Raw genomic sequence first — 26,699 nt, forward strand, 5'->3', positions numbered from 1 at the left:
ATAAGAAGAAAAAATTGGCTTCCATAGTAAGCCAAACTATAAATTAGATAGGCATAAATCTAAAAAGCAACTTTAGTAAGAAATTATAAAGCTTCACTGAAGGATAAAAAGGAAGATTTGGATTAATGGGACAATAAGCCTTGTTTACAGAGAGAGAAAGGTAACATTTTAAAGATGTTAATGTTGCTCAATCAATCAATACGTTCAGTGAAATTCCAAAATGATCTCAAGAAGAATTTTTAGGAAACTTGAAAAATAGTTTTTTATATGGGAGAGCATAGGTCTGAGAATAAAAAGTTTGAAAAAGAAGTACAAAGAGAATGGACTACATTATCAGATATTAAAACGCATTAGAAAACTATAGTAATTAAGACAGTGTGATATTGATGCTGGAATAGACAAATTATCAGAATGGGATAAAGAGTCCTGAAACCAATGTACATCTTTTTAAGGACTATACGCTATACGTGGTGCAAGGGCATGCTAATCACTGTGCTCCATTTGAAATTTATTTTTAATTCATCTTCAATTTGTTTTTCTGTGTAGAATGAGGTAAAGATCAAATTATATATTTTCCACATGAAAGACAAAAGAAAATAAACCTAGATATAAAAAATTACTGGAGGGCTTCCCTGGTGGCGCAGTGGTTGAGAGTCCACCTGCCGATGCAGGGGACACGGTTCCGGGAAGACAGACAGAGGCCCGCAATTACCGGAAAAAAAATATAGGAGAGGTAGAGAATCTTCTTAAAACAGAAAAGTCAGTTGAAAGGTATGATTCCATTAACGTGGCCAGATCTCAAAAAAGAAAAAAAAGAGTATAAAAAGCAAGATGCAATATGATACCATTTATGTCAATTAAAACACACATAAAGATGCATGTGTTTATCTATAAATATAGTATTTAACCATCTAAAAGTTAGCCTGGAAGGAGATGTACTGTAACGAGATGGGGGAACTTAAGTTATGACTAATTTTTTGTTTAAAAAAAAACCTTAAAAGCAAATATGGCAAAACACTAATGGCGGCTAAATCTGAGTGGCAGGAATATGGATGCTTGCTAGGTTATTTTTGCATTTTCTACATCTTTAAACTTTTTAAAGAAAGAACTGTCAAAACTCAAATGTTAAATCTAGAGGTTCTTCATTAACCTATCAACCCAGAGTATTTTCTTGATCTTTCTATATAATCTTATTCTTACTTCAAAATATAGAATATAAATAGGGCAGATAGCAGTTATCAATCCCAACTGTGATGCTTAATTTTATGTGTCAACTTGGCTGGGCTATGGTGCCCAGATGTTTAATCAAACACCAGCCTAGATGTTGCTGTGAGGGGTTTTTTGTGTGTGTGTGTGGTACGTGGGCCTCTCACTGCTGTGGCCTCTCCCGTTGCGGAGCACAGGCTCCGGACGCGCAGGCTCAGTGGCCATGACTCACGGGCCCAGCCGCTCCGCGGCATGTGGGATCTTCCCGGACCGGGGCACGAACCTGTGTCCCCTGCATCGGCAGGCGGACTCTCAACCACTGCGCCACCAGGGAAGCCCTAGGGCATTTTTTAAGATGTGATTAATATTTAAATCAGTGGACTTTTTGTGAAGATTATGCTCCATAATGTGGTGGGCCTCATCCAATCAGTTGAAGGCAGTAAGAGAAAAGAGACCGAGGTTTCCCAAAGGAGAAGGAATTGTCCTCAAGACTGCAACACAGAAACTCTGCCTGAACTTCCAACCTGCTGGCTTGCCCCACAGAGTTTTGATTTGCCAACCCCTACAGTTGTATGAACCAATTTCTTAAAACAAATCCCTTTCCCCCCCACCCTCTATACACATATATCTCCTCTCCATTCTTTTTCTCTGGAGAATCCTGACTAATACCAACATTGCAAGTTTTGGGGGCAGGCATGGTTTCTCAACAACTAAAATGGTCCACAATTTTTGTAACATTCAAAAGGGTAGAAAGCCATGCTCTGGGGAAGCGAGGGGACAATGACAGGCCCGTTCACGTTGACACACTGGGATTAAACATATCTTGTGTTCATTTTCTAGGAAAATATGTCTCACGAGAAGATAAAGTTCTTCAGTAAGGTGGCTTCTTGTTGGAGATGTGGTTTTTCCAAGTGGAAATGTCCCCATTGGGCTGTGATTCCACTTGTTGGCCAGGTGCTCTTGGGGAGGACACCTGTCCACACTCCTACATGGAGGATGGAGAGGGGCCGGAGGAGTGAGGTCTAGCCTCCTGATATTTCCTGAGGAGAATTCTCTTGTTTGTTTCACCAAAACCACAAGTTGACAGACGGCCCAAGACTGACTGCTCTCAGTAGACGACTTCTCCATGAACAGGACTCTGCTCACACCATTATCAACCGTGTCAAGGGCTCTAACTTCACACAGCCCACACTCCTCATAATCTGCTCAGAACAATTCCAGACACCACGTATGTGTGGTATAAGGCTATAAGGACCCCTAAATATAAGTTGGTACCCCTTTGCTCAGGTTAGATCGCTTACTGATTTTAGGGTAAGTATATCTGAGCCATTTAATGTTCTGCGTTCCTGTTCATTTTATTTTATTTTGGTTTGGCACTTGCAAACCAAGAAAGTTCAAGTAAGAAACAAGAGTGGAGTTACTGAAGCAACAATTCAAGGTGACAACAACATGTGTTATAAAAATACTTCTTGACATTAATTTGCATTTCCTATAGAGGCGAACAAAGGCCATCTCAGCGGAGTCATGAAGGGAGACCAAATATAAGCAACCCACTGTCCCAATCAGAACACAGCTGAAAAAACTGGGCGGGGGGGTTAGATAGATATAAATGATGTAAATGAAAGACTATACCATTAGATGTAAACATTCCATCTAAGATATTAAAAAGTAACATTTTAAATATTTACTACATGCTATTTAAGTGATTAATGTAGCAATACACATGTATGTGCAAGAATATCATATACACAAGTACTATGTAAACAGCATAAGTTAATGCTAATTTAGAAATGTTTCTGGTTTCCTCCCACCCCTGACTCTCACACATTAGGAAAACATTTATTCAAAGTCTTCAGTGGCCTTTCTACACCCTGCCTGTGATTATGGCTCCATTTTGAGTTTTCCAAAACGTATCCCCTTTACTTCCATGTCAGTTATTTGCATAAGGTTCTTGCCTTGTTCCATTTTTAAATGATCTTTAAAAGTCTTGTTTACAAAGAAATCCAACACTTGTTACTGTGAGGTCAGATGCCCAGGAATATTACTAGATTTTTTAAACCTTTTTTTAAGATATGATTTCCTCAGTTGACCTCTCTGAAGCATCCAAAACCAGCACTGACGAAGGTCATTTCAGGCTAATGTGTGTTCCCTAAATAACACTTTGATGTTCAAAATAATTGTGAGATCCTTCCACAGCATGAGAGAATTTGTAAAGACTTAAATATAAGGCCATTCCCTCATTTCTGGTGATAATCTTTTTTTACTGGGGTGGGGGGGGGCAGGACCGTGCCTTATATTTGAGTTGGGCTTAACGAGGTAAATCCTATAGCTTCACTCCCCACACTGCCCCCATCTGCCTTTCTTCCTCAGCAGGGCAGCCATGGAAATGTAGTACAGAATCACACGTGGGCTTTCCCAGGGTAGAGTTGGGGGACTCCAGGGAAATCCGAAAGGTTGGGTCTAGAGGACCCAGAAACAGGTGCTTCTCCCACAGGACAGGTGCCACACCAGCCAGGCTGGGAGGACGCTGACTTTCTGTCTTGTCTTTCTTCTTCTTTGAAAGATAATTGATGCAGCTGCAGTGTGGTGCCTTGAAGAGTGGCAGGAGAGTAGCTGCAACGGGGAGACTCCCCGGCAGCTGTGTGGTCATGAATCCTCCCAGATGCCACCACCACCTTCTGAAGGGGTGAGACCCACCCGCTAAGCTCTAGCACTGCTAAAAGCATTCCCAACAGCAAAGGGAGCCAGAGAAGTCTGTATGTAGGAGAGGGAGAATTTTCTGGAACATTCCGAAGAAGGGCCTAAATACCCTGGGAGCATAACTGAGCTCCCACCCATTACCTATTTCAGTGACTTACGTGGAAAGGAACAATGAGCAATGCTCCAAGCCGTACAGGGTGCTTGTTGCGGCCATTGAGTTTTAGTTCAGAGGAGAAGGGTGAGGAAGGAGGAAAAAATGAGGATGATAATGATGATAACTATATATCAACACTGTGATATTGTGATTTATAGTAAGAAATAAATATTTGGTCTTTGCCCACCGTTCCTGGCATAGCACTCCTAAAACCCTTGGAATTCCCTACGTAAGAGTCATAGGGGCATCTTTCCTTAGTTCGCTCCTGAAATGGCTCCAGAGCAATAAAGGTGAAACAGGTATCTTTTTAACAAATCCCTTTCAATCACATCTGAGTCGATGATAATGTGGTGACTTCTTGAAAGTCCTTAAGGACGGAGGCTGGTTGCAGGGGTGCGGGGTGGTGGTGGGAGGGTGTTGAAGGCATGATTAGAACGTTGGAACTTTCAATCCCACCCCCTTGACCTCTGGGGAAGGGAGAGGCGCTGGAGACTGAGTTCAATCATTAATGGCCAATGATGGGGATGTGAATTAAAGATAAATGTGAATTAAAGATAAAAAATAATTATTAAAAAAAATTTTTTTAAGTAATAAAAAAAAGAAAGAAGAGAGCAACCAAACCAAAAAACAAATCCACCAATGATAACAAGCACTAGAAACTATACTAAAAAAGAAAAAAAAAAGATGGGGATTTGCCTCATTCTTCTTGGGTTTTTCTCCATTCAGAAAACTGACCTTTAACCCAAGTCTCGTTTTATGACTGAGGAAACGACTCAGGGAAGTTAAGAGATGATAGCTGACAAAGGACATCCAGAAAGGGGAAGCAACAAACCCAGCTCTAGGGGTCCAGGAGCTAAATTTCATTAAGGGCTTATGTGCCTGGCACAGAGATGAACACTTCGTACTCAGTGCTTTGATCCTTACCACCAGCCTACGGGGGAGCAATGCACATTATCCCCACTTTACAGCTGAGGAAACCAAGGCAGAGAAACTAACCTTCCCCAGAGTCATTTAGCAAGGATGTGGGCCAGCTGGGTTTGGAAAGTCACTACTTCACTGACAAGGTTTATTTGTACAGTCAGAACTGAGGAGATGACATATCACCTCACCCTACCTCTGTACTTCTGGGTAGGTCACAGCCCTTGGGAGCCTCAGTTTCCAAATCTACAAAATGGGCATAACACTTAGCTATCTGGGTGTGAGATCTTTTAGTTAAAGCTGCCAGGACAAAGCCTGACAAAGAGCAGGCATTCAGTAAAGACACCATCCCTTGCTTCTCTTTCCCTGATCTTCCTGAACCTAAGGCTTACAGGTGAGCTGTAGCAATTTATCAGCCTCCAGCTGACTTGCATATGTGAAAAACTGTAACATATGGAGAAAGAAACCCTAATTACCGACATTCGTCTTATCACACGCAGACCTAGGCCAATCTGCTTTCTCTCTGTCCATTAAGGAAAGGCTTTTTCGTATCCATTTTAAACCAACTTTAAGCTGTGATTTAGCGGAGCCAGAGGTTTTTGATTTCGTAGGGAACACCTTATACTCTGGTCCTTGTGCTAAATGGATGCAGGAAGGGCCACCATGGCAGGAGCAGTGCCCATCGGCAAACCCCCCACAGGAAAGGCCCTGCAAGCAGCCGGGCCTGACTTGGGGATCGCATCCCCACAGATGAGGCCTGAGACTTTGGCTGCAATAACCACAGGACTTGCCACTCACTCATCTACCCCGGCCCCAGCCCCTCATACCCCCTCGTAAAATGCTGCTCCAAAGCTTAAAGTTTAAAGTTGGTGTAGGGAGATGGCCAAGAGTGGCTGCGGGTTGGCCCAAGTATTCCCCCAGCTGTCTACACGTGGGGCTAAGGTTGGAGCCTGGGTTAGAATCCACCGTCTGCATCCTATTAGGCCCTTTTATGAGCTCAGAGCATGACGATCTGGTTTGCCTTTGCAACACAGAGGGAAGCAATAAGGGGCAGCAGAGAGGCTTTCTAAGGGGTACCTTATGGAGGTTGGTTTCACCAGAGAGCACCTATGAGTGAGCAGGTTGACCGACTGGAGGAAGATGGGGAAAGAAGCCCTGGGCAGAGAGTCAGGGGACCAAGTTCTGGCGTCATCCAGACCACCTACTACCTGTACCCCAGAAAAAAGCACTGAACCACTGAGCCCAAGCTTCGCCTCAAAATGATGAAACTAAATTACATTCTGAGATTCCTTCTAGCTTGAAAATTCTGTTATTTCAGCTCTTTCTGAAACCCCCTTTATGAATCTTTAAGAACTCTGAAAAAAAATTAATGTAAATACCTAGCATAATAAGTTGCCTATAACTGATACCTGGTCATTGTTTACTTCATAAAAAAAATGAACTGATAAAGATACAAATAAAGGGTATTTTAAAAAAATCAACAATCACAGATATATTATACCCACATTATACATGCCCTCCTATGTGTATGCTATTATCTTACTTCAAGAGTTGACAATTGTTGTGACCTCTGTATGTAGAACAGTGTACTCGACATTATAGGGAGAGGGCAGAATAATCCACACCCCTGTCCCTCACCATCTAACAGAAAAGACAGAAGAGACACAAGAATAAGATGACAACTCACGGACAGGACAAGATACGATTCAAATTCAGATGTGCTACAGTAAATGCAACTGGCGTTTTAGAGCCAGACATGACAATCAAGATTTTGTATGAGAAAGAGACGGACACACACTATGTCAGCCAGGGTTCCCAGTAGGAAACAGGAGACACACTCAAAAGGGCTGAACTAGAGAGAGTTTTATATGGGGACTATTTACAGGGAAGCACCTAGAAACTAGCAACAGCTGGGAAACTATCACTACTACCTGTAGGTCTGAAGGGCAAGGGAGAAACAGTGTGAGCTGGAGCCATGAAAGTGAGCTGTCCATAAATGCTGGAGCCATGAAAGTGAGCTGTCCATAAGTGCTTAGAGAAATCAGTCATTGTCAGGACCTCAGCAAGGTTGAGGGGACAGCAGCGAGGAGGATAAATACCCCGACACCCTCTCCTCCTGCCTTCATCTCCCATTGCTGAACCCAACCAGAAACAGGACAATGGAGTCAGGTGTTGTAGTTCATAGATATAAGCCCCTTGGTACAGAGGAAGGCAGAGAATGAATGCAGGGGTTAGGGGAGGAAGGAGAACACACATACACACACGTATGCATACGTGCATAGACACTGGAGATGTATTCGGGACAAATATGTCTTTTGACTTGTCCCCAACACATCTCCAATGTAAAAAAAGAAAAAAACCTAGAAAAAAATCTAGGAAAAAAGATTATTTATCTTACCAAAGGATCTCACCATAGGACTACTCTAAATTTAAACATCAAGGTCTTCTAACATATCTCAGGTATGATTTAATTTATACAAACAGAAACTATTTAAACTGCAAGTAACATCTACAAGGTGCTCACATGATCCGCGGCGTGTTTGTTTACTTAGGGCCTAACAAGGGAAACTGTCAAGAAGACAACCCACCAGACAAAATTGTCTAAATGTTCCTTAATCCTCTTCCCTCACCCCACCCCCAATTTCCAAAGATAAAACAAACTCCAAAGTTTGCACGCGAGCACATTTTTCCGTTTATATTTTCTATCAGTTGGCAATTAAAACAAGAATCCCAGAGGTCAGCCAAAAGTCTTAAAAAACAAATGAAAGAGTCAGATATATTATCTCTGGATTCAAAAGTGCAAAACGACCTGTTATGAGAAACCACCTGGAAAACGGCACTTGGCAGGCGGCGTTTCAGAGATCCACAGTTCAAACGGTAATTCCCTGCCAACTAACGCTCAACCTTTAACAGAGACCCCCGGAGAAAGTTCTAGCAGTATGGAATACTGAAGCCTTTGTAACGCCATCTGCTTTTACGCAGGGTACCAATGATGGTAACGGGAATCTGGAGCTGGGATGAGAGTTAGGATTGCTCCTCGGGGTGGCAGAGGGTGGGGAGAGTAACGCGTGAGGGAGGGCGGAGGAAGAGGAGGGTTAAAAGATGTCTCCTGGGGCTTCCCTGGTGGCGCAGTGATTGAGAGTCTGCCTGCCAATGCGGGGGACACGGGTTCATGCCCCGGTCCGGGAAGATCCCACATGCCGCGGAGCGGCTGGGCCCGTGAGCCATGGCCGCTGAGCCTGGGCGTCCGGAGCCTGTGCTCCACAACGGGAGAGGCCACAACAGTGAGAGACTCGCATACCGCAAAATAAATAAATAAATAAAATAAATAAATAAAGATGTCTCCTGGTCACCTCCCAATTAGGGACCACATGTCTGAGATTTCTCAGGATGGTCCCTGTCTCAGATACCTTAGGCCATACTACTTACATGTCCAGTCCTGGGGAAATAGTTAAACAGATTATGGTCCTTTAACTTTATGGGGAAATATGTTGCCGTTAAAATTAATAAGTCAGTAATGACTGAAAAATCCTTGAGTTTATTCAGTCACAGTAACGTTTGAATCCCTATTGCATACTACAGATGGTGTAAGGGTGTTCAGGCTGTAATGATGAATTATATAGCATGAAACATACATGCTATATAGCACAGAATGGCCTCCAGAACCAGACTGCCGACATCTGAATCTCTGTTCCACCACTGAAAAGCTGGACGACCTTGAGCAATTTCCCAAATACCGTGTGCCTCAAGTGATCTCCATTGTAAGACAGGGATAATAATAATAGTGGTACCTTCTACACAGGATTGTTGTGAGGATAAGTTCATATGTGTAATAAAGCTTGTAACAGTGCAAGTAGTAGGTGCTCAATAAATCTTGGCTACATTACAATATGAAGTGCCTGTCCTTACAGTTTTGGTTTAGATGCAGATACAAGCAGGAAAATGATGGTATAATGCTAAGCGCGATCAAAGGCTTCCCTTAGGCTGACATTATACTGGGAATGGAAGAGATCAGGAGGGCCTCCTGTTCATAAAAATAAAGACAGTGTGTCGTTGCCACTTGAGTCAGACAGGAGAAAACAGGAACGGTCCGTCTACTTTCTCCTGCATTCCACTGAGCACTTCCGGAGTTTATTTCATCGTCCAAGCTTCCCCAAGTCTGGGATACACAAAAGACAAAGGGTGGAAGACAGAGGAAATGATACCAAGTGTCCAGACAGACCTGCCAGCCTCCACCCCCGAGGGAGTGAGTGGTACGCGCTTGGCTTTTTCACAGGCTGGAGTGCACGGGGTTTCTTCATGGCCTCCTCATTTTAAGAACGGTGTTCATTTCTGGGGCAGCCCCAAGACGTTCTCTCGCTGGGATCGGCTAGCAATCTCCAAAGCAAAGGAATCCTCTTTTCCCCTCAAAATGTCTCACTGGTTATTCCTTCCTTTGAAGTTGGAAGACAGAATTACTTTCATCTGCCTGGAAAATCAGTAGAGTAGAGAGGAATCCTGCTTGGAATCAGAATGAGGAATCGGGCAGCTCAGATCTTCCTTAAGGTGAGCCCATGGCCTGCCTTCACTCCTTTTGGAAAAGAGACGCTGTGTAAATCGACATCCACCTGTATCAGTTTGGCAACAAATGATACCAAACCCCGATTCAAAATAGCTTGAACAAGGAGGAAATTAATCATCTCACATGATGGGAAGCGCAGAGAAAGATGGTGCTTCTTGACGACTCCCTGGGATCTGCTCTCTCATGCATGTTGGTTTCATCCTAAGGCTGGTGGCAAGATGCCTACAGCCGTTCTAGACAGCAGTGTACCAAGGAAGCAAAGGGTTCATTTGTTTTTGTGTGTGTCTTTTTCTTAGTAATGAACAAACCTTCCCTAGAAGCTCTATAAGAGACATTCCTTCACACCTCATTGCCCAGACTTGGATCGCATACTCTTTCCTACACTTGTCTCTGGGGTGTGGAAAGGAGGTACCACAATTGGAGTGAACTCATCGCCTCAGATAATGGATGCTGCTGGGTCCATGTGACCACTGAGCCTGCAATGGGCTTCCGGCGAGGACGGAAGGAAACGAACATGAATATATTCAGAGGGGTCCGCGTGCCGCACGGTTATCCTCACAGATAGAATTCTGATAAGCCACAGCGTCAAACACATTGAGAAGTGCCTCTGCCTGATACTCTACATCTACAAGGAAGAAGGATCACTGACCTGATAGAGAAGATGCTAACATACCTGGTATAAATGCCCAAGAACCACTCTGTTCAGGGTCTGGACATTTATAATGGTTATTGTTGAGCTGACAGTGTACCGTGGCCTGTTAGCATTCTGTCCCAAGTGGGCACCCGCGGCAGAGGGATATAAATACAAAAGAAAGAACTGAGAGCAGGAGGGAGAGTCACTCACCAGTAAACGTGATGGACTGAAATGAGGGAAAAGGAATTTTTTAAAGTATGGGGGGACGGGTTCACTAAACTCTCAAAGACAAAGAGAACAGAAGAAACAATGACCGCGACAAAATTTTTGGAAGCTGGGAAGTGGTCTAACCCATGGTAATTGACTTAACAGACAAAAGAAAGCTGAAACCTAGCACAGCAGGATGGGAAGCCTGGAAGCCGGCAGGGACTCATGCCACAGAGTCCCAGGGTCTCTGGAATTGGGGGCACCAGGCACTGAGGGGGTCAGGGGCCCGAGAGCAGTAGGGCTGGCTGGAGACTGTGCCTGAAGCTGTCAGACCCCAGGTCACCCCTCTCAGTCCTGGCTCCCAAGTGACAGCCTACAATTCTGAGACCTGTTTGCTCTGTTGAATCAGAACAACTGTGGAATCCGAGACACTAAGTGTAGCTGAGGCAAGGGGTGTGCTTTAAACACAGGGAAATCAGAGAAGGTCTCCATACCAAATGCTAGACTCCTGGTCTCGGTCCGAGTCTGGCTCACAGAATGCGGCAGTCACCAGTTCCCCTCGGTATGGGGATTTCTCTTCCCCTGGTCAGTTTCCTTTGAGAGGAAAGACCTTCCACCAACAGGTGGAAATCCTTCAATGAAACCATTCAACAGGACAATTCTACAGCAGAAGTACTCAGGGCCGGCCACACATGTGCCTCACCTGGGGCGCTCTTGATAATCACTGCTACCTGGGCCCTAGCAAGATCCTACATCATTCAGTTACTTGACAAATCTAAATGGAAAGTTTACTGTGTGCCAGGAATTGTTCCAGATTCTGAAACACCGTTCTAGGTGTTCTTCTTGGTAAGGTGGACCTATTCCTGGGTATCAGCCCCATCCAGATGTGCAGACCTTCGTCAACCTTTCAGTAGTCAGTTCCAGATTATCAGACATTTGAGGAAAGCCTTTAACATGTAAGAGACTTAAAAACAAAACAAAACAAAAACTAAGAGGAAAAGAAACAGAACAGGGAGTAGAGGGAAGCTTCTAAGAAACTGCCACTGAGATCCTCAGAAAATTGAAAGGCTTTCATCAGTGAAATGAGAACAGGAGGTTATAAAAAGAAAACTTTGGAGATTTTTAAAGAGCTCTTGGAAATTAGAAATTTGATGGCAGACATGGACCTTCAATGTATGGGTTGGAAGAGAAAATGAGGAAATTTCCCAGGAAGTAGAATTTGGTTTCAAAGGAGATAGAGAATATAACAGAAAAAGTAAGAAAATTAGAGAGTCAATCTATGAGGGCCGCCTTTCAACTTAATATGTGTTCCAGGAGAGAAGGAGAAAAATCATTTTTTTAATATTCCAGAAAATAGTTTAGAACTGAAGGACATGAGTTTCCAGATTAAGAAGGTCCAATGAAAGCCAATAAATGGATGAAAAAAGACTCACAGCAAGGTATATTATAATGAGATTTCATTACAGAGAGAAAGGACAGTACAAAGACAGGAAACTCTTTCAGAGAAGGGGAAATGATTATATTCAAAGCATCGGGAGTTAGAATGACAGACATCTCAACGGCAATACTGAACCTTGAAGAGCACTGCTTTCGGAATTCAGAAAAGCATTTCCAATGTAGAGTTCATACCCCAGTAAACTATCAGTCAAACTTGGAAGATCTCAAAAAGTTTATCTCCCGTGTACTCCCTTCTCAGGAACTTCTAGAAGATGTTTTACCAGCAAGATATCAGAAACAAAGAAAGAGGAAGATAAGGGTCTACAAAACAGGTGATGCCGCATGAGAAGGAGCAAAATGAATCCCTGGTATGACGATGAAAGGGGATTCCAGGATAACGCTGTGCCTCGGGCCCCAAGAGCAGCAAATCCAGAGCGAAGGAGCCAGAGGGCTCTGCGAGGGGGATGAACCAGGAGGACCAGGACGCACCTGCTACTCAGAAACACGGACAGAGTTGAAGCAGTTGCCTCTGGGGCACAGGAGTTGAGGTTGGAGAGAGGTGGGCCGAGTGACTGCTCTTTCTAGTTACAAGTCTTGTAGAACTATCTGGCTTTAAAATTATGTATATGTATAGCTTTGATAAGGAAGGAAGGGAAGCTCAGGCAATGAATCAGATTCCAGAATGAAAACCCAGGCAAAGATCAGGAGAACCTGCTTCTAGAAGGCGGCAAAGGTACTCGCTTTCTCTGGGAAACGGAGAAGAGTTGACGAAGGCAGCAAAGGCTGAACACCTGGCAGAGCAGGGGAGATGAGAACTCGATGGCCCGGGAAACGGGCAGGAATGGGGCCACTCTTTCCTTTCAAGGAAACAATTCTTAAGTGTGACCTGCCTGCAGTTATGGAGATCAGTAGGAACAGAGGATTAAAGGGAGCTGCGGGGCTTCCCTGGTGGCGCAGTGGTTGAGAGCCCGCCTGCCGGTGCAGGGGACCGGGTTCGTGCCCCGGTCCGGGAAGATCCCACATGCCACGGAGCAGCTGGGCCCGTGAGCCATGGCTGCTGAGCCTGTGCGTTCGGAGCCTGTGCTCCGCAACGGGAGAGGCCACGACAGTGAGAGGCCCGCGTACCGCAAAAAAAGAAAAAAGAAAAAAAAGAAAAGAAAAAAAAGGGAGTTGCGCCAAGGGTGGTGTCAGGCAACTCACGGAAGAGAGAAGGCAAACAGATAGGCAGTTGTGGAACACCTTACTGCTCTTTAGGCCGGCTGTCTTCCTTTCCCCCTAGATTAGGAAGAGATTGACTCTATCTCCTCAGACAATTACGCCCAGCCGCGCTGGCTCACAGAGATCAAGGCTGAAAGCTCACGGGCAAGCCTGAGACTCTGAGTCCACGTTGGTTTCCCCATCACTTTCCCTGGTACATCCTATTTCTGTTGCTTCTGTGTGTGACACGTTCTGAGGACTCTTTTCTTTCCTTTAGAACCTGACACTGGCCTGGTTTCCCAAAGCCCACCGTACTCACAGGTCCCCAGGGCAGCACCTGAGGGACAATGGGTTTGACTAGCAGTCCTGAAGGCAACTAACTGTGGGTGGGTCCTGTTAACACCTCAGTAAGAGAAGAGTGCCACGTTTGTCTACAGATTAGTGAGGATATGACTGCCAGATGAACTTTTGGCAGTAGGGAGATCCCCTTGTACCTTACTTTTCGGTTCATTGGCAAAGTGAATTTAGACTTGCAGAACAGTATAGGAGTGCGAAGTCTGAAAGTACTATATTTTATGTGTATTTAAAGATACTTCCACATTATTTAGAGTTTATGCCACCCCCCCGACCATATGAAAACTCAGCCTGACCTATTTTTATGAAAGGCGTTTACTATTTACATACACGGAATCTGTTCTGCAGGAATTGGTTCCCAGGGTGACAGCTGTAGGTCCCTCCTCTTTACCCACCCCCCCATCTCATGAGACAAGATTTGACTTATTTCACTCCTAGTGTTTACAAATTGCTTACTAGAGAATTGCGGCATGACAGAAAACGTCATTCTTTCCGCGAACAGCCTTCATCTTTAAAATCTTTGATTTGTGGATACTACAACCAAAACATTTTGTGAATCAGGGTTGCGGGAGTTGTCCAAGCAGGCTGTTTAGTAGTTTAGGGCCAAGATCTGTCTCCAGAGGAGATTATGATCATTTGAGGGATCATAAACAGTTCCTGCTGGGAGAAGCCGCAGCTTTTCTCTACCCCAGATTCATCCCCTGCTAGTCACAGACAGAGGCGGGCGCGGGGATGAGGACAGTGTAACAGCTGCCTGGGATGCTGGACACCGCCTCTCCCTTCTTGGGCTTCAGCACCTCTTCTCTGAGGTGACTGTAAGAAGCGTGGCTCTGGAGCCCCTCCGGACTTGTGCCTGGTTCCCCCAACCCCCCAGCGCTCCCCGCCCCGCCGCTCACACACACTCCGGGCGCCTCCTTCTGTCTAGTAATTGACAAACCAGTTCCATGTCGGTTACTCCTCCCAAGGAGCACAAACCGTCTCTAAACACGCAAATCCCCCAAGCCAAAAACAAGACACCCAAGTCATCTGCGAGATCAATACCGCGGGCGTTAGTTGGCTGCCGCGTTTCTCGGAGGCTGCGGCTCAATTTCCACATCTGTGGATGCAGCCTCGATCCGCACCCCAACCCGGATCGGATGGGGACGCCCGAGCTTTTTGTTTGCTAAGCCGATTCCTACCTCCAGTTGTGAAGTCACCTTCCGGGGGGGCGGCGGGGGGGTGGTTCTCCTCTCGACGCCTTCGGTGGAGGCTCGGTCAGGAGCAGCTGGCCCCGGGTAATCCTCCCGGGCTGGGCTCACACGCCCCGGGGCCGAGCCTGAGTCTAATCACCTGCTGGCCGCGGGCGGGGCTGCTCAGCGCGGGCGCCCGGCCTGGGACACGGCTCCCCGGTGCGCCCCCCGACGGTCCTTCTGGAGCATGGTTGCTGCAGGAGTCCCTACGGCTAGCCTGCGAGCGCTGCAGGTCTGTGGGAGGATCCCCTCCTCCCTCCTCCAGCCCCGGTTGGGAGGTTATGAAAAGACTGTAATGGAATCCCGGCTCGGCTCGTCACTTCCCTGCTCACTTGTCAAAACTCACGGCATTCCAGAACCCCTTCCCCGGTCACTCCCCTCGCAGGGAAAAAGGAAACCGCCCCGGAGAGGTTTCAGGGAGTTTGGGGTTTCTGACGCAGACACCTTTGCTTGTATCAACTGCTGCGGTGCTTCCAGCCGTAACTGGGAGCAGGTTTGAGGAGAAGACGCCCTACCCAGCTACCCTCGCCCGGTCAGAAGTTCTCCCTCCAGCCGCCGCGAGAAGCTCCACCTCCCCGACTTCAATTCATTTCATAACCACTCCGTTTCATAATCAGCAGCTGCGCGGGTTCTTACTGGGGGTGGGGTGGCGGGGAGCCCCGAACTACAATCACAACCATCACACGCCGGGCAGGGTATCAGACGACTTTCCAGAGGGCTGCAGTCAGATTCCTTCTGCTGGAGAAACCGAATTTACCACTGTTGAATTACAAGCGCCGGTGACTGCACAACTGAAGCATTTCCTTTACACCTTCTCCCGATCCCGCGCCCCTCCCGTCTTCTGCGTGGTTCAGTCAACAAGTCATCCCCCAGAGAGGCATGAATGGGCTTGGGCCGCGTAGCCATATCTCCAGCTGCAAACTGATGAGGAAGCCCGACCCACGAGGCCGAATTGTTTACATCACACCCTCTGAGGGCTTCCTGTCTTAAATTAATGGGAATACAAAGAAGACAGGAAAAGAGTGCTTGCTTTTCTTAGAGCAGGGATGGGGGCTGGCAGAGAGGGGGGTGGGGGTTGAAGTGAGATCTACGAAGAGGTTGCTTTTCAAAACTTCAATTGTATTTTATGCCTTTTTCCCACTTTGAACACTTGTTGAAAAGGAAAAGCATCGCTGTGCCAAACCTCAAACGATTAAGGAACTTCTGCTCAAAACACATTTTCACCTAGCTTGGAAAGGGATCCAGGTTGGAGCTCGCAGCGGGAGCTAGAGGTATGGGGACCACCTGTGGTTGAAGGGCACAGATCTCCCCACAGCCCGAAGCCCTGCACCACACAGGCACACACCCTCACCCCCACGCCTCGGGGTTCGTGCCAGACTCTTGTCCCAGTCCTACTGTCCACCCCTATGTCTCTAAGCTATGGTTCTCTTCCTGGGCATCCAGGAGCTCTGCAATAGACAGATCTGGTAGAATTCAAAGCAATTAATTAAAAAGGAAGAGGCGAAAGAAGGCTTCCGCTCTCGGGACCATTATTGCCACTGGAAAGGGTAATTAGAATCTGGGAGGGGCCAACCCACGTCCAGGCTGGCCTGGACATCTACCCACTCTCGGAGGCAGCCAGCGGAGCACGTGGTAAATAATTATCATAATCGCCAGTCCTGAAATTACCCCCAGTTGCTTCATTCAGGTTGGCACAACAGCAAACACAGACACGGGCAGGAATGCCAGGCTGTGGCGTTCCTCCTTTGGAAGTACTAATAGGAAACAAAACCCCAGGCTAAAGTATATCTCAAAGTGGTATGGCATGGCAACCAACAATGACAATGGAGTTTAGGAGAACAGTACACGTGCCCAGTGAGAACAAGCTCTGCAAGCCAGTCCTCAAAATACGGTAATTCCTGGGTCAAAGCAAGTTAAACTGATGGTTTTAGAAAAGGCCACGTGTATCAGAACTCTCTAATAGAAAGTGACTGCCTTACAAATATTATAAGGGTCCCAGAGAATGTTAGTTCCTCCCCACTTCCCCTTTTCCTCTCTTCTGCCAGGAGGTGGTAGTCCTGGTGGACTCATTAGCATACTTTTATGTGGCAGCTCGGTATCTGAGAAGCTTTATGGGAATTAGGTTCAAATTGAATAATCTTCGAATAATAATTTCAGAAGTGCTCCCTTTCTTCCTTCTGATTGCTTTCTCCACTGACAGTTTTCTTCTAACTTTCTCTACCCCTTCCATCTGGTACGTAATTTATGATGTGCAAATCAATGCTGATTTTAAGCATAACGCAAATAAATATTCCCCTCTTCCTCCACCACTCTGTGTCTAAGCTCCGTTTAGGGTGTGTATGTGCTGAGAATTAAAATTTGACCACATCTGTATAATATCTTAATTGCAGGAAAGCTTTTGAATGCATATGACATTCTCATCAGCAGGCCAGAAAGATATGATCTGGTCTGTCTTTTCCCTCACTGGGTTTCACTGGAGACTGGAAAAGAGATCAGTGGCTCAGTAAACAAGGGTGCTTAAAATGTGGCCTCCAACTTTATCCTAGGTCTGGTTTAAATAATACTTAAAACTGCTCTATGCACACCCAGAGCCTACAAGTAATATTAATTTGAATGGGAATTGCCAATATGCTAAGAGAATCCAAATTGGCTTCAACACATGAAGGAAATGTTTCATGTAAAACAGTTTCAAGTTCAGCATGATGGCTGATTACAAAAGTAGTATCCTGAGGGGCGATGATCAAAATGGCAGGCATAAACGGGGCTTAATATCTAGATTGGAGAATAACTGACAAGGATGTGAGGATCACAGATGATTGTGCATTTAATAGGAATCTGTGTTGTACTGATAAGAAATAGGCAACACGGCAGTGGGGTGAATTCAGTTGGTGGGAGTCTGACATGAAAGGAAAAGTGTTCTCTCCCCATTTCTCTCTCCCCCATAATAAAGAATTTGGCAGCGGATAGACTCTTAATAGGGTGGTAGGTCCAGTCTGAGGCCCCTTATTTTAAGGGCAACGTGGAGACACTGGAAAGGTTCCAGAGGAAAACCAAAATGATTAAAGAGACAGAAAATAGAACCTAGGAGGAAAGGTTAAAGGATTTGGAGTTGTTTAGTCTAGAGTGAAAAACTGCCTAAAGGCAAACTTAACAGTCTTCTCCTCCCACTTGAAAGGTTATTATGAAGAGGACACCGACCAGCTGTTCTTCATCTCTACAGAAGACAGAAGAGGTAAGAGACTCAAAGTGCAACACTGAAATTTGGGTCAGACACAAAGAAGACGTGCTTGATGCTAATGGTCACTGACTTGACATTGACATCACTGTGCAATCTTCACCTCTCAGACTCCATCCCAGTGATAGTCTTGTGTGTTTAGGCAGAAGCCAGGCTGGAGAACTCCTTTCCTTCCCTTCTAGGGCTGCAGTCCTCATTACTCCATTGAATGGGGGGGCGGGGGGCGTGCAATGGTCTTAAGCATACACGTTCCCTAATTCAGAAACACAGTGCCAAAAGAATATCATTCTCTCTTAAAACATATGCCCACATCTCATCGGACCTTTGTTTATTGGGTGGGTATCTCTAAAAATACGCCCAGCTTCAGACATTGATAAGCATATTTTATAGATTCACTCCTCTATATTGTTTCTATACACAGGCAGCGTTACCTTTTTTTTTTTTTTTTTTTTGCAGTGCCACATGTGGGATCTTAGTTCCCCGACCAGCGATTGAACCCACGGCCCCTGCATTGGAAGCACAGAGTCTTAACCACCGGACTGCCAGGAAAGTCCCAGGACAGCATTACGTTTTGTTTAGTGAGCACACAAATATTAGTTGATGATGATAATGATAATAATAGCTATGAATTATTAAACTCTTCCTATAATTATGTTGGGCACTGTGCTAGCTACTTTATGTAGATTGTCTATCTCATTTATTTTTTGTAGTAGCCCTGTGAAGTGGATATAATTATTAGCCTTATTCTAACACAAGGAAACTGAGTCACAATGAGGTTAAGTAACACAGCTAGTAAATGTTGGAGTCCCAATTCAAACCCATTTAGTCTGAATCAAAAGGGTGTGCTTAACTGTTACACCACTGCCTCTCATTCATTATTTTTAGCTCTTGAGAGGGAGGAAACATTGCAAAAAGAAGTATTTATTCTTGTTGGCCCAAACTGATTAAAAACCAAGTCTTCTACAGGTTTACACTGCCTGGGAAGCACAGTTGCATAGCAGAGGAAGGAAGGACTGACTTTGCCTTTTGATCAGAAGTATGCCTTGCTATCTCCCACAAAGCTAAAAATCGAATCAAAGTACATCTCTATTTTATTAATTAGAAACACTTAGCTATTCATCTATACTCTAACTTTGCTTATAGTTAAGTGTTCCATGACTGTTGAATGAATGAATACAAATGTAGTATGACTTTGATGCTTTAAGGCAAACTGAGCTGAATTGAGTTTTTCCAGCATGCTGGTGATTAAGGCTCTGGTGGGTCATTTCTATGGGCCTCTTATCAGATGTTCCCTAAGAGTTTTAAAATCCAACTGTTTCCTTTAATTCAGCATCCATGAGAAAGGCATATGTATGGGTCGCATTTTCCCAGCGTCAACTACTTTTAGATCAAGAAAAGATTTTTAGTGGGGTTTATTGAGTGCTGTTGTATATCAACAATAGATGATTCATAAGTGAAACAGACATCAAAATGATTTTTAGAAAGGCAAACGAACCACACACAAACAAAAAATTAAAAGCCGGTCCAAATTACGCCAAAGGACAGATATTTTCCCATTAGGACAATTTATCCTGAGTCTATAAACAGAGAGGGGCATAATTACCCAAGTGTTTGCTAACAGATCTAAACCTTATGTAGCTATAAAAAGCTGGAGAGAGGAAGAAGGAGGAAATTCCCAGAAGAAGATCCCCAACCACATCCAGGGCCATCAGATCTCCATAAATACGAAGCCCAGCAGTGGTACCAAGGGGAGCATGAGAAGAAACCTCAGGATTTTAACACAAGCCACAGAAATAACTTTGAATTGTCTTAAAACTAAACAGTGACAATTCTATCCAATAAACTTGCAGCCGACACATGGGCAGAGGGGTGACTTACTGGCATTCCAGATGTAGTTAATAGAAACGTGATGCCCAGAATAAAAAAGGTATTCAGTAAATGTTGGTTGAATGGATGGATGAGTGAATGAATGTCTGAACAGATGTCCAAGCTGCCTCTTCCCCTCTTTGAATCTCTGTTGCAAAGATGTCTTCGATGCTTCAAACCCAAAGCGCCCACAGAGGTGTTGAACCATTTGAACTGGTACTCTAGGAGAAGGTCTAGAGCCAGAGACTGGTTTCCGACCCAAAGATACCAATTTATGATCTTGCCATGAACACAGGAAGGGGGACTGCAATACCTGTGGAGCATCTTTGCAGGCCTTGATTCAAAAGCTCCCATTATTTACAGTATTTGAAGTCCGACGCTTGAAGTCCAACAGAATCAAGTACTAACTTGCTAGCATCTATTGAGCACTTACTGGATGCTGGATCTTGTTCTAAGCCCTTTATGTAGTAACTCATTAAATCCTTATTACAATCTTAAGACTACGTACTATTATTTACAACCCATCCTACAGGCAACAAAACTGGGCCAGAAGATTACCTAAATTAGCTCATGGTCACACAACTAGTAGGCAGAGGAACTGGAACTCAAAAAGATTGCATCTGGAACCAGCTCTTCCTCTTAACTGCTGTCCAATGCTACCCTTCCAAATCTCACCTCCTGTCACTGCTCAACACAAAATCACTATCCAAGTCAAAGTGTTTACCCACAGATATTCCAAGAGCATTCTAACCTCTGCAGGATGTGACCTGTGACTCCCCTAGTGCGCCTCTCTCCTGCGAGCTCTCATCACTTATTCTGCAATGAACGCAACTGTAACTTATTTGATTCATATCACATCTCTCCAGCTGGGTGTTAGGTTCCTTGGAGTTAGGACTATGTGTTGCATGGCAGTCTGGGGATATAGTACAATAAGGAAGACCTAGATTTAAAGTCCAAATCCTGTAATTATTACGCATGGAACTCTGGGTAAGTCATTTAACACTTCCTATTCTCGTATTCAAACTATATTCCTTACAGGCTTGCTGAAAAGGGGAGATTAAATGAGAAAATGAAGCACACAGTATAGGATGATGCCTGATATCGTAAGCCAGTGATTTTCAACCAGCAGCTATTTTGACCCCCAAGAAACATTTGGCAATGTCGAGATATTTTTGATAGTCACAGCTGTGGGGAGGGGGGCTACCGGCATCTAGTGGGTAGAGCCCAGCAATGCTGCTAAACATCCTACAAAGCACGGGCCAGGCTCCCACAACAAAGCATTATCCATCCAAAATGTCAGTAGCAAGAGTACTGAGGTCGAGACACCCCACCGCGAGCTATTAAAAATTTATCAACAATAAAAGTTGCCATTCTCTCTCCTTTCCTTATTTTTCACGGTACTGTGCTTCTGGGAGGTGTTCTGTAAATCTTTGTTGGGTAAACCTTTGGACAAATGGGTAAGTGAATGTATGAGTTCTAAGATACTTTGCTAGTAAACACTTGAGAGTGTGGTCTAGTCATGGCAGGGGTTCAAGTGGGAGTTAATTAACCTAGAACCAGAACCTTCAAATATCCATGCACAATGAAAGGAACCTGAAAATCTGAAATAAACCCAATATGATACTGGGGGCCTGAGCCCAGTGAAAGTGATGTCAATGTTGGTCCTAGGAAAGCTGAAGAACTTAGACAAAGGCCAGCTCCTCCTCACTGGTGGCTTCCCAGGTGACTTGGCTATCAGCCTACAAATGCTCCCTCATCTGATTCTATCTTCTACCCCAAAGATACGGTGAAACAGCCAGAAGGCCATGGAAGAATTTATTCAACTCTCTACCCTAGTCCATTACCCACCCACCCCTGCAGCAACCACAGACAACCTGGGGCCCAATCAAGTGAACTCTCATCCAGAACATAGATTAAAAAACACAGTGGAAGCAAAAAGGGCATGTAGTGATTACCTGAGGTCTTCAACAGGTTCAGTGAGATCGGTTGCAAGAACTGGAAGCCCAAGAATTAAAGCCTACACTCCTGGATATAGCATAAACAACATTAACACAAACCAGAAAACCAAAAGATCCCTTCCATCTCCCATTCTCCAGACTCGGTGGCAACATCTGCTTCTTAAGTTCTTAAGAAGAATTTAAGAACTCTCCGTCTTTTACAGTCAGAATCCATGAATGATTTTAGTGTGGTTGGATATGAGAAAATCTAAAACTTAATTTGAGTTTCCAGGCATCTTGAAGCATATCTGGGATATGAAGTAAATACCTGAACTAAATTACCTGCCCAGAACTGTAAGAAAGATCTTGCCTTGGGCGCCTAACACATCTAAGCTGGGATTGGCCTCCACACTCTAACCACCTTCCGGAATCACCTCTAATCAATTCCTATTCGCCTCTCTGGGCTCAGCTCAGACATCACCTCCGGGGATCCCACCCTGAGCCTCCCCTGGAATATATTTGAGGCCCTCCTTACAGCTTCAGTAGCACCCCCACTGCCCATTCACTTGTCTGATTACCCTTAGAGACTGCGGCCTTGTTTACTATTTTATTCCAAGGGCCTAGCAATGGGCCCAGTAAATAGTTGTTGAATGAATGAATATAAAACATTCATTCCTGGGACTTCCCGGGCAGTCCAGTGGTTAAAATTCCGTGCTCCCACTGCAGGGGGCGTGGGTTCAATCTCTGGTCAGGGAACTAAGAAACTGCATGCCGTGCGGGGCGGCCAAAAACAAAAACAAAAACAAAAAACATTCATTCCTGAAACTACTTATTGAGCGCCTACTGCGAATCAGGTATCGGTTTAGGCACTGGGAAAACAACTATTACTATCTTAGTATTAACAACAACAACAGTAAAAACTATTGTAGCTAATGTTTATTGGGCATTTACTGTACACCAGGGATCATGCCAAGCTCTTCTCTGTATTGTCTTTTAATCCTCCCCCCCATATGCATATGGGAGATACTATTATTATTCCCACTGTACAAATGAAAAAAGATGCCAGGCCACTCTTATGGACCTTAATGGGAAAGAATCTCTGACATTTAAGTTCCTTCAGGTCTATTTACATAGGCTTAACTCACATCAACTAAGAAAAGGTTACCTGTAATTCACTCATGAGCTTTGCTTATGTCTGTCCCTTGCCTGGAAAGTCCCTATCCATTCTTCATATTGTCTGAGATTTATTTTAAAATATTTTGATATAGGCTATCAAGCGATGACAACTGTAATCTACACTCCAGAGGCTGAGCTGGCATCTGAAGGACACTTCTCAAAGTCCATGCAGCAGCAGACATCTGAAATGTCACTACCTAAATCTGCAGCACAAGGTTCTGCAGTTACTGAAATGAAGGTTAGAAATACTGTTTTTCCTCCGTGGAATGAGAAATTTTTAAGATAAGTGGGTTAGAACAGTTCATACAGCCACCTCTGTCACTGCCTGCTGAGCTGTAAGAGTCCAGGGTGTGGTGCTTCGGCAGAGGGACTTCGTATGTCTGGGGTCCTACCAGTTAACGGAGGATTCTGTCACTGGGCCTGATGATAAAATCAGGCGATTCTGCCCACAGAGGACTACTGCATGCCCTTCAGAGTGGACCTGCTGGGAAGGGGCCCAATGGAGCGCCAACAAGAACAGCAGGGGAGATGTACCAAATTTACCCAAGCAGGGGGTAGGACTATTTCTGTGCCTACTTGCTAACACCTGCTCTAAGCATGGCAGGAGTCAAGGACTTGCTTTCATGGTAACCTACCACCTGGCACTGAGGCTGTGGCGTTCTCAACCTGTCCTGATAATAGGAGGCTACTGATGTTTAACAAAAGAACCCGACAGCTGTGAGCGGCCAATTGGCTCGGGCAACACCCTCTTCCCTACCCTGGTCTCTTGGAGAACATTCGACACTAAGCTCAAAATCCCCCGCTGCTGCAAAGGCTGTCTTGATGACTCATGTCCACTCCAGAGCTCTGAGGAACCCTCTAGTTGCCTGCACACAGAGGAGATCCTTTTGATAGACTCCAATCACCTAAGAGAACCTGGACGAGTCTCTTCCAACACCCTGAAAGAGTCTAACTTAGCAAATGAGTTTACTTTAGGGTATGAATTATCGAGCCAAGGGCCACACTAGGTTCTGAGAAAACACTGATGAGCGGCACAGACCGTGGGTCCAGTGAGCTTAGAGATGGTGGCAGGACAAATATAGCAACAGGCGTTAGTTCCAATGCAGTGTGGGCTAACCGCTAAGTTCAGGGGCTATGAGAAGTCCATCAGGGACACCTAATTAGACCTGGAAGGTCAGGGAAGGCTTCCAAAAGACGTGACTGGAAGCTGAGCCATGGGGATGAGCAGGCATTAGCACGATGAAGAAATGACTCCGGGAAGAGGAACTGCCGAGTGCAAAGGTCCAGAGCACAGACACGGGCGCCGTGCTCTGAGTTCACAGAGGTTCAGCCTGGCTGCAAGTGGGGTCGGCTGGAGGCGGAGTGAGGAGAGCGGAAAACTGGACAGGGGCTGGAGAAGCAGGGCTTTGTGAGGAAGTGGTTTGGGCTTCATCCTTGAAGGGCTTTTGGCAGAGCAATGCATGAACGGATTTCCATGTCAGACGATCATGCTGGCTCCGGGGAGGCCAGTTGGATGGAGGCAAGGACAGGGGTGAGGAAGCTGTTGTATGCACCCAGGCAAGACAAGATGGCGCCTGGCCTAGGGGAGTCTCTGTGGGCCCGTACTTTCCCTATATCTCTGATAAAACTCCAGCATGGCTCTGTCTACAGCTCTCTGCCTCGGCTAGACTGGCAGTCCTTTGAGTGCGGAAACTGGAATTTACTCATCTCTGGAGCCTTAGCGCTCCCAGGGGATGAAACTCTCAGTAAGGGGTTGGTGGTGCCTTTTGAAGGACAGAATTCCTTAATTACAAAAATGATTTCCTTTTGCCGGGTTCCTCACCGCCAGACCCCCGCCGCCCCCGTCTCGCTGCCTGTAAAAATCTCCTCAGCAACTACTGTACCTTTTACATTTGGTCACTCCAAGGTGTAGGTGACCCCCACTTCACTTCACTTTGATTTTTAGTCTTCACGGCCTCCTGAACATCTTACACTGTCCTTTTCTCTCACTACAGCCTAGCTCATTCCCCCATTTCACAGTCAAGACTTCACACAGGTCGGCTTAAAGTGCCCCTCCCCAGCATCTTGAAACTCCCCCAGGGATGACCTCACTTATGTGAAGCAGCGACTCCCTCCCATCTGATTTCCTAAATCCATGTCATAATTTACGTATAAAAACAAAACAGTCCCACCATCTGCGAGAGGCATTCATGAACTCCGGCTAACCTGGCAGAGAATCCCACCCAGCCTTAATCCCGTGAAATGTATTCCTGTCAACTGCCCATGATTCGATGTTTTCCCTTCAAGGACATAATAGCACGTCCTCGTCTCTACCTCCCTTGCCTGTACCATCAAGCTCCTACTCCGTGCTCCCCTTGCCTTGTTCCCTGGACCAGCCCGAATTCCCTGGACTCGTTGCAGCCCACAGGGGTCTTCTACTTTGACCTACCCCTGAGAACTGGGGCTGGGCCAGGACAAACTCAGAAACAGAAAACCCACTGTAGCCACTACCCACCTCCAGGCTTGGCCCAACCCTCAGCCTTGTCAGCTGGCTTCCAATAGTGAGCACTGAGTTACCCCGAAGGGCTTCTATAGACTCTGTAGTAGAGTTAAAAGGGGGCAGTATCCTAGAGATGATTCCTTTCCCCGGGGGTCTTCATCTCCTTGGGGCTGCTGCCCTTCCTTCCACAGGTTTGTACTAAAGTTGACAGATACAATATAGGAGACCCACTAACATTAGAATTTTAGGTGAAAAATGAATACTTTTTTAGTATTTAGTCCCAAATATTGTATGGAACTTTTTATTTGCTAAGTTTGACAACCTTAGTTTGTACTTGCTACTCAGTTTTTATAAAAATCCTATCTACACTTCATAGGCAAATAACTATGCAGAAAACAAAACACATAAACTGTTAAAACTTGGGACCCTTGAAAATATCCTTTGTGTCCTCTGTTTCTCTCTCTGACGGACGTCTTCTTACAAGGATAGGTTTGCAATCATCTTTAGAGCTCCCTTGAAGTCCCTCGCCTCTGTCCAACCTTGCTGGCTTGGTTTATAATTCTCTTCCCATGATCACTCTTTGCATCATGAAGTTCAGCCACTTTGACCTTTCTTCCATTCCCAAGCAATTACCATTCAATCGAGGGCTTCACCTTGACTTGTTCTGTCTTATGATGATATATCAAAACCTCTCCTCTTTACAAGTCAGTGAACTACATTAAGGAAACACTGAACGGTTAGTGTTGTCCCGTGCTCTCCAACTCTAGGAAGTCCTTCCAGAAAAGCAACTCCAGGATCCCAACCCTAGTTCTGATCTGGTCCACCATTGCTCTCCAGTAGCTGGAGAAGGTCCTAGTTGGGAAAAGCAAGGGACCAGATAAAGCCCTGAACAATTTTCTCACAAATGAAAAAAATGGATTCCTCCCAGAGTCTCAGGGGACATCTAAATCATGTTGTTTACAAAAGCCATAGTCTTTACAAATTGCGCCACAAAAAGGGCACATTTAACATTATGCCAGGAGTGGAGAGTTTAACCCATTTATAAATGTATGTCTGGGGGAAAGGACAGGAAGGGGAGCTATAACTCTGCAGTTACTTTCCAATTTTCACAGAGAGTAATTGGGATTAAGGGAGACTGTGGATAAAACTCAGAGAGGGAACCAGAGCAGCGGTCAAGATCTGATGAGATACGGATGCTCCCTTGGGTGGGCTGGTTAGGAAGGAATGATATTGGTGAGATCAGGAAAGAGTCCTTAATGTAACAAGGGGGAAACACACTTTGAATTACCAGGAGAACATCATTAAGGACAGCCATGGTGGTAGAGAGGTAGATAATGTCATTGCTATTTACAACTTCCATCATATTATTAGGTATCATCACTTTCCTCTATCACCTCATCCCCACGAGA

At 45.3% G+C, this 26,699-nt stretch overlaps 1 protein-coding gene across 5 annotated transcripts in view; it reads right to left on the bottom strand.

Moving 5' to 3' along the window:
* PDZD2 (PDZ domain containing 2) overlaps positions 1-26,699 on the bottom strand; it is a 377,132-nt gene that overhangs the window by 174,760 nt on the left and 175,673 nt on the right. Inside the window, exon 1 of one of the 5 annotated variants that reach the window (XM_027092706.1) lies at positions 14,547-16,888. The exons of the other annotated variants lie outside the window; for them this stretch is intronic. The gene's annotated coding sequence lies outside the window, so the exon portion shown is untranslated. Of the gene's footprint in view, positions 1-14,546; positions 16,889-26,699 lie in introns of those variants that run through there. 5 annotated transcript variants of the gene reach the window in all.

The sequence above is a fragment of the Aethalodelphis obliquidens genome, unplaced genomic scaffold, assembly GCF_003676395.1.
Source record: "Aethalodelphis obliquidens isolate GAN/ISIS:26980383/991018 unplaced genomic scaffold, ASM367639v1 scaffold80, whole genome shotgun sequence".
Classification (NCBI taxonomy): Eukaryota; Metazoa; Chordata; class Mammalia; order Artiodactyla; family Delphinidae; genus Aethalodelphis; species Aethalodelphis obliquidens.